Source organism: Equus asinus, chromosome 20 (assembly GCF_041296235.1).
Source record: "Equus asinus isolate D_3611 breed Donkey chromosome 20, EquAss-T2T_v2, whole genome shotgun sequence".
Lineage (NCBI taxonomy): Eukaryota > Metazoa > Chordata > Mammalia > Perissodactyla > Equidae > Equus > Equus asinus.
Genome location: NC_091809.1, coordinates 44953707 through 44961856, shown reverse-complemented (window position 1 = coordinate 44961856; position 8150 = coordinate 44953707).

Genomic DNA, 8150 nt, shown 5'->3' with positions numbered 1-8150 from the left:
TTAAAATGAGTGCATTTTGTTTTATGTAAATTGTGTCAGTAAAGTTGATTTTTGAAGAAAGTACTTTTGTCCTGACATCGGTATAGTTTCCGTTACACAAAGAAAGAGACATGCCACTTGCACAAACAAACAAAACGAGACAAAAATGGGTTATGATTAGATCTGTGATTTCTGAAGCCCTCTGGCTTCCATGTGGAGACATAATTGGGGGAGCAGGCATGGAGGTGGGAAATTACTGCACGAGTCAGGCACACGGGGATGTGGGTGGGGACTATGGTGACGGTGGGGATGGGGGAAGCAGGAGACAGAGGAGACTCTGTGCCTCGCAGGCTGGGGCGTGGCGCTTCCTCCCCAAGGTCGATGGACTGTCCTTGGCCTTCAACTGGGCTTGGGCCGGTCCAGCTCACAGTCACATGTCATTTTCACACGCTCACAGACACACCATTGCCACACTCACGTGAACTCACATGCAGACTCACACTTGTTGACCGTCAAGCCCCACACACACCTCAGGCCGTGGACCATGGAGCTGTTGCATCCTGGAGTACTCGGGTTTGGGTCCTGCTTCCCTCACTTGTCAGCTGGGTGAGCCCCGTGGCAGCCCCTGGCCTCATTTTCGTCATCTGTAAACTGGCAGCCACAATGGTGCCCGCCTCCCGGACCAGCCGAGGTAAAGGTCGGTGGCAGCTCGCACTGTTCCCACTCGTCCTAAATGTTGGGCCGTGATGATTTCACATTCGCTCTCACCGTCGTTCACGCTCCAAAATTAGCAGAAGTTTCCACAGGAAGGGTAATTCACTTCTCAGAGGAATCCTTCACTTGCCTGCCGTGTGCACCGTCTTCCTGTCCTGGGGTCCCTGCACATCCTGCAGCCTGCCTCTCCCTCTGCCGGCTCCCTCCTGGATCTGCCTGGGGCCCAGACCCACCTAGCTCCAGGCTCCAGTGGGCACCGTCCACCCTCCATCCTGAGCTGCGCAGATTGGCAGGCCTGGGGTGCAGAGCGCAGCCTCCACCCTCGCGGGCCTGGCTCCCTCCCTCAGCCCATCTTGCAGCCTCACACCTGGTCCCCAAGAGCCAGGCCTGCTCCCAGCCCTCCTGGGAGGCTGAGGTAATTGGCTCAATTAATCAGCTCAATTAGCACCTTCTGGGTGAGCGGCTTAGCTCAACGCCTACCCAGCCTCTGTCAAGTGGGCTCCACCTGTGCCAGCCCTGTGCTAGGCACAATGGCAGGAGCAGAGGGCACGGTGAGAGGGGCTCCCGGCCCCAAACATGCTGCTCACAGGGCGGGGAAGTCCAGCTGCCGAGAAGAGGATACCTGGACCTTGTCCTTGGGGAGGGCTCCCATCTCGGCCTCCACCCTCTCCTCTGCCACTCCCTGCCCCACCCCTCCTTCCTGCTCTGGTCCAGACCCGCGTCTTCCCAGCAGGCTTCCACGCTGGGTCCCCAGGATCTTCATGTGCCTGGTCCAGGTCCCTCATGCTGCACCCAGAGGTCAGCTGTAGGAGAGGTGGCCTGCTCCCCGCTGTGTGCAGTCCCCTCCAGGTGGATTGTGACAGTCTTCCTCTATGGGGGCCCCCAAGCAATCCTTTGAGGAAAGTGTCATTTATATCTCTATTTTACAGTCGAGGAAATTGAGGTTCCGGGAGGTGGCATGACCTATGCAAGGTCACACAAATGCTCTAGTCTGCACAGAAGAAGCCGTCAGCTCAGCTCTGCATCTGCTGCTCCTGGGGGTAGGGCTTTGTGACCCTCTTCCTTAGGGAACCCCCAGCAGCTCACACAGATATTACCAGGGACCCCCTTTTCCTCCCTCAAGGCTGGGCCTCCCTTGCCCACCGGCTGGAGGCTGAGGTGGGGATGCTGACTGCTTCCATCCTTTCCCTGGCATCTCATGCCCGCCGTTTCCAGCCATGCTTCTACCACCTCCCTGCCACCCTCCTGCACCTGGACATTATCGCTCCCCATCTCCCTGCACCCCTGCTGCCCAAGAGGCAGAAGCAAGAACAGGGTTTGGAGTTCCAGCATCAGAGCAGGAGCTCCCTCAGCTCTGGGGCCGGGGTGGGGTGGGGGGTGCGGTGCAGGAGGCGCTCCTCCCACATGCCAACGAACCCGAGACTAACTGCGTGGTGGCCCCGAGACTGTGGCCACCAAGCTTGACTCTGGTTCTGTGGGGACTTCTAGGAGCCACATGGAGAGTGAGGCCACCTCCTGTGAGGCCCCACATGGCAGTGGTGGAGGGGACCTGGATGTCTCGTGCTTCCTTGGCGAAGCCCTGCCATGGGGAAGGAGGAGTGGAGGGGGAGATGGGGGAAGGGGGATAAAGGTCCAACTTTCACCCTCATTCCAAACTGTTCCTTAGCTCATTGAGGGATAAAGAGGGTTTCAAATGAGATCATGGGGGGGGGGGTTTGAATGGGTGGCCCCCTAAAGGATACACCTGTGCCCCCTAATCAATAGAACCTGCGAATGTGACCTTACTTGGAAACGAGGTCTTTGCAGATGTGATTAAGTTAAAGGATCTCAGGTTAAAATCATCCTGGATCATCTGGGAGAGCCCTAAATCCAACGACAAGTGTCCTTATAAGAGACACGCCAAGGAGGGACCTGGAGAAGGCTGTGTGAAGATGGGGCAGACAGTGGCGGTACGTAGACACCTGGAGCCACCGGAAATGGGAAGAGCTCGGGAAGGCCTCTCTCCTAGAGCCTAAGGAGGGAGCGCTGCCCACTGACACCTTGGTTTTGGATTCTGGCCTCAAGAACGATTGGAGAATAAATTTCTGTTGTTGTAAGCCACTTGGTTTGTGGCGATTTGCTAGGGCTCGGAAACGAGTACAATCACCTTTGTTAAAAAAAACAAGAAAAGTTTCAATTCTAAAAAAAAACCTTAGAAGTCACCTATTTGGTCCAAACAGACTCATAGGGGTGACGGCAGTGGCCGAGTGGGGACCAGAACCCACCCCACACCAAAGCTCCCCAAAGGTGTATGTAGGGGGTCCCAGCACGCCCAGTGCTGATGCCCTCAGTGGCCTCCTCCCAGGGACCTGGGCATCTTTGCTCGTTTCAGTCCAGGAGGGGCCGAGTCATCATTTTCTGTGTGTGCCTGGCAGAGGAAGAGCTTGGGAGGCCTGCTGGGAACCCTGAGCAGACTCAGGCCACAGCCGGGCCCAGGCCCCAGGACGCAGGCCACCACCATGAAGGCCTCCCCAAGGCTGACTAAGACACTCCCATGGGTGTCCCCATCCTTTCCGGGCAGTGGAGACGAGCCAGGGCTGGGAGAGGGGAAGCCCAGAGCCTGGGGCAGGGGGCAGTTGAGGGGGTTAAGAGTGGGGATTGGGGGGCTGCTGTGAGACGGGTCTGGCCTCTGAGGCCCTGTCCATTTCTGGGTGCCTTCCCAAAGCACCTGTCTCAGGTTTGTTTTCTCAGAGTTCCTCACCACCCGCCCTGGTGTGGGTACCTTACCCCAGTCCTATAGCCCTGAGACTCACGGGGTGTCTGCTGTGCTCGGGCACACTGCCTCCTTCGCCCCCTGCTCATAGCTCCTGTGCATGTGAATCAGGAAGCCCGGCTGTGTTTGTGAATTGGGGGGTATTTCGAGGGCTGGGGGAGGGGGACCAGGCACCTACCCGGCACTGTGCCTCTAGGGTGGAGATGCCTGTGTCTGTTGTAGTTCCCAATTCACTCGTCTTCTCCCAGAGGCCTCTCTTGTAAACAGATGGTCTTCAGGTGGGAAAACCCTAGAGTTTCCAGGGAAGTGGGCAAGGGGGTAGTTGCGTGCCCTTGGGTGGGAACAGGATGGCAGCTAGCTCTGAGCAGTGGACAGAACACTGGGCCAGGAGCCAGGAGCTCTGGTCTCAGCCACTGGGTGACCTCGGACAACACATTGTTCCCTTCTGGGCCTCAGTTTCCTCCTCCATCAAATGGGATGGGGACAGGGGACCGAGTGATTTCTGAGGTCCCTCTTAGCCCTCACGTTCTGTCGTTTGGACCAGGAAAGATGGAAAAGGACTCTTTGGGGCCTTTCCTCAGCCCACTTCTCAGACTCTCCCACCTCTGCAGTCCCCGGCTGGGCAGACTTTCCATTCTTCCCGGTGGGCCTTCCTGGAGGAAGCTTGACAGCAGAACAAGGCCCGGAGCTGCCGGGCGTCTACCTGGGGTGGACAAGGCATCCCATCCTCTCTGAGGGGCTTCACCCTGCAGCCCTGGCTCCGTGTGTCAGGTTGCCTGGTTGGGAACACATTCTGCTTTGTCCCCCCAAAGAATTACAGCAACAACGATAATAGTAATAACCACACAAGGAGTTATCTGGGGTGTTCCAGATTCTCTAATTCTCGTAACACAACAAGGCTGTCGTTACATCTCCATTTCATTTACAGATAAGGAAACTGAGGATCAGTGATGTTTAGTGTCTTTCCTGGGGCCACACAGTTAGCAAGTACCATAGAGACCTTGCTCCTTACATTGCAACACACAGCTTCTTGCTCAGCAACAGGAGCTCTAAGAGAGTGTGGAGGGGCAGGCGGGGAGTGCTGGGGGCTGGAATGCCCCAGCCCCGGGTGGAAGCTGCCAGGATCTCTGTGCTGTGCACTGAGGGCCACCAACCCTCCCCTTGGTGGTCTGCTCACTGGGTAGGCTGAAGAGGGACACAGAGAAAGGGAGAGCCAGGGTCCCCACTGGTGCAAGGTGGGAGACAGGGCACAAAAGGAAGAGCCGGGAGGCATAGGGCCAGCTGCTTCAGGGCACCTCATCCAGGAAGACTTTCTGGCTGCAGCGGCCCTGGGGGCCCCTCACCACAGTCACATTTGATGAACCGTGACTGGCCACAATGGCCATGGCTTGGTGAGACCTCTTCCCTCTGAGCATGGTTCCCTGGACAGGAAGTCAGCAGATGCTGATTCTGGTCACCCCTCTCTTGGGTTTTGGTTTTCTCAGCCAAGAGACCCAGGTGACCTCTTGGCTTCTTTCCTGCCTGGCTGACATTCCTCCAAACCTTGGAGGCCCTATCCCCTCAGCCCCAAGCTCAGTGCCAGGGATACTGCCAGGGATCAGCTGGACCCACAAGGGTGCAGGCCTTGGTCTCCAACTCTCCTGACTCCTTGGCCCCATCTTCCTTTATCCAGGAGAGGAGCTGGACCCCGGACTGGATGAGAGGCTGTGTCCATGTGCCCTTGCTCCTGGGCAGGGGGGAGTTCCAGGAGAGAAGCAGGTGGCTCCCAAGATGAGATCCAATGTGGGAGGGTTGCAATGACATAGGCCCTGGAGGCGAGGTCCCCTGGGGCCCACAGGAATGGTCCAGATGTGTCCCTTCTCTGCCAGATGTGTCCTCCACCCTCAAACCCTGATACTTCCAAAACTCCAGAGACCTGCTTAAGCATCATGATCCGGAAGTGGGGCTGTCAAGGTTCATCGGCTTCTTTTTTCTTTTTCTCAGAGGTGGGTAGTGTTGGGGCTGGCTTGGGTGAGTTATTTTTCATCTCCGGAGTCCCCAGGGCCCTGGCACCCAGGTGCCTGTGGGATGTTTACAGCTCCTTCCGTTGCTGAGGGCCCAGGCTGAGCTCTGGGCACTGGGGGGTAGGGATGGGGGGGGGGCAGGGAGGAGGCCTGTCTTTCCTGACTGCCTGACTGACAAACAGGAGCGATAGCATCTCTCCCAGCCGTCCCCCGGGAGCCTGCTTATGGAGGAGCGCAGCCCGAGTCATCTCTGCCGTCAGACGCACCTCTCTGTCCTGTGGAGATAAACTCATCACTCTCCCAGGCAGGCAGGGAGGCCGCGAGGCTGTGGGGGCAGGCGTGCTGAGGGGCGCAGCTGAACACGCGTGTGCCTGCCTCTTGGCCCCGCTCCCGGCGCCTGGCGGCTGGCGGGGTGCAGGTCTTGCCAGGAGTGCTTCCTTCTCCCGTCCTTCACAAAGGGCCTGGCAAGGTGGCTGGTGAGAGGGCTCCCCGTGCCCTGGAGGAGTGGGTATGGGGTGAGTAGGAAGATGAGGGGGTGAGGCTGTCACTCCAGAAAGAGAGAGAGCAGAGCCCAGCTCAGCCCTGGGTGGGTCCTGCTGCAGCCCTGGCTGAGGAGGTGGATGGAGAGTGAGCCTCCGGGGTTCTACTGTCCTCAACTGCAAAGTGAACACAAATGTAGGGTAGCAATTCTTAGCCTTTTTGGTCGTAGATCCTTTGAAAATCTGTTAGAGAAAATAGACCCTCTTGCTGTCCAAAGGCACGTGTGTGCACGGAACATGTGTGCACATACAGACACTTTTGCCTACTATTTGTGGGTATTCACAGACCTGCTGGAAGGCTTGCCGAGGTCTCCAGGTTCAGAAGTCCTGGACTCGATGGCTTCTAGTCTAGCTACACACATGTGCACCGTATGTGTGCAGCAAAGGGGACCTGGAGCCTGAGAAGATCTGGGCCATCTCAAAGTCTCTGGCAGGGCAGGCATCTCGGGCTGACCCCAGCCCAGCCCTGCTTTCTCTGAGGGTGTCCGTGTGACCACAGGCTGGGGTTGGCACGACTCTGTGGGGCCCTGACATTTACCGCCAGGGCTGCCTCCCTTTCCTCTATACCCCCTCTAGCCCCCTCATGCTCACTCCCCATGCCCCATTCAATGTCCTGCAGGCCACATGGTGTATGTGTGGGGGGAGGGGGGGTTCAGGGGTCTGCCAAAGCTGTGCGCACTGCACTGTGCACGAGGAGGGGCTCTCTGCAGGAGCTGGAGCGAGCTGGTGTGGGGACTGTTGCCGTTCTAGGCATGTCCCAGGTCCTGGCAAGACAGAGCCTGTCCAGGCTTCTCCTGTCCTCTCTGAATTAGAGGGTGACATTGCCTGGAGGGACTGGACATTTTGAAAAACCTCCTGGTTTCCTGTGCTGGGATCTGCCCTCATCTACATCGTCTCCTGAATCCTTTACCAAGGGACAGGAATGGAAACGACCCTCACTGAATGCGTGCTGTGGGCCACGATCTCACTGAATTCTCACAACTTGTTCCATGGACAGATAAGGAGCCCAAGCACAGAGCAGGAGCGAGTGCCAAAAAGTGCACAGTGAGACACTGTCCAGGCGAAAGAGACCCAGGTCTGTCTGCTCTGCCACCTGTGCTCTTAGCCACGCACTGTCCCAGGAGCCCGTGCCAGGACACCAGGGAAGGACTGAGGCCACACTCAGTCACCCCACAAGCTAGCACCCCCATACAAATGCTGACAGGACAGCAGAACTGTGGCATCTGAAGCTGGAACCCTGGGGCAGGAAGCAGAGCACTCTGCTTTTGTGGTTTGTGTGTGCGTGGCACGAACAGGCACGCATTCATGTCTACGTATGCGTGTATCGTGCATGTAAAATTCACTTAAGACTGAAGAAAGTGTTCCAATTAGATTCCCCACCATATGTGGTGCTGCAGCTCTGCTCCCTGCAGAGGGGTGGAGAGGACTGGACAGAGGAATCCAGGTAGGCTTCCTGGAGGGGGTGGCAACTAAACAGGGCCCACAGGAATGGAAGAGGCTTGCCATACCCGGGGCTGTGGCTGAGGGGTGGCCTCTTTGTGTGCATTACAAAAAGGCATGTCCTGCACAGCCCTGCTCTGGGCCCTGCTCGATCCCATTCCAGCTTCACTTCTTTGTTCATTGAATCTGAATCCACCTCTTCCTCGGACTTGTGTGTGTGCACACGCAGGAAAGGGCTGTGGTGAGGACAGGCATGTGTGTGGGAACCTGTGGCTTCCAAGTTTGATGGGGTTCCCTCCCTTGGGGTGCCCAAGGGCACATATGGGGCAGCAGTTGAGGCCTCCTGCATGGTCCCGTGCTGACTCTCCCAGCCCTCTGGAGTCTGCATGTCCCCCACTGGGGTGGGATGGGGGGAGTGCATGGAACTCCAGATGTGCCACTGCCCCAGCATCTGCCTAACTCACTGTCTGGGCACGCTTGTCCCCCAGCAGGGCTCCACCCTCATTCCCTGGGCAGTGACCAGCTTCCTGCTCTGGGGAGGCTGATCCTGGTGCGTGTGTGTGTGTGTGCCTGTGCATAAGAGGGTGAGGGAAATGGAGGGTTTGAGAGTAACTTGGTGTTGCACAGGGAAAGGCTTGGGGATGCACAGGGTAAAAGCATCCCTGGATGCAGGAACTGGCCTCCGCGGAGGCTGGGATGGGACTGTCTCTTCTCTCATCCCTT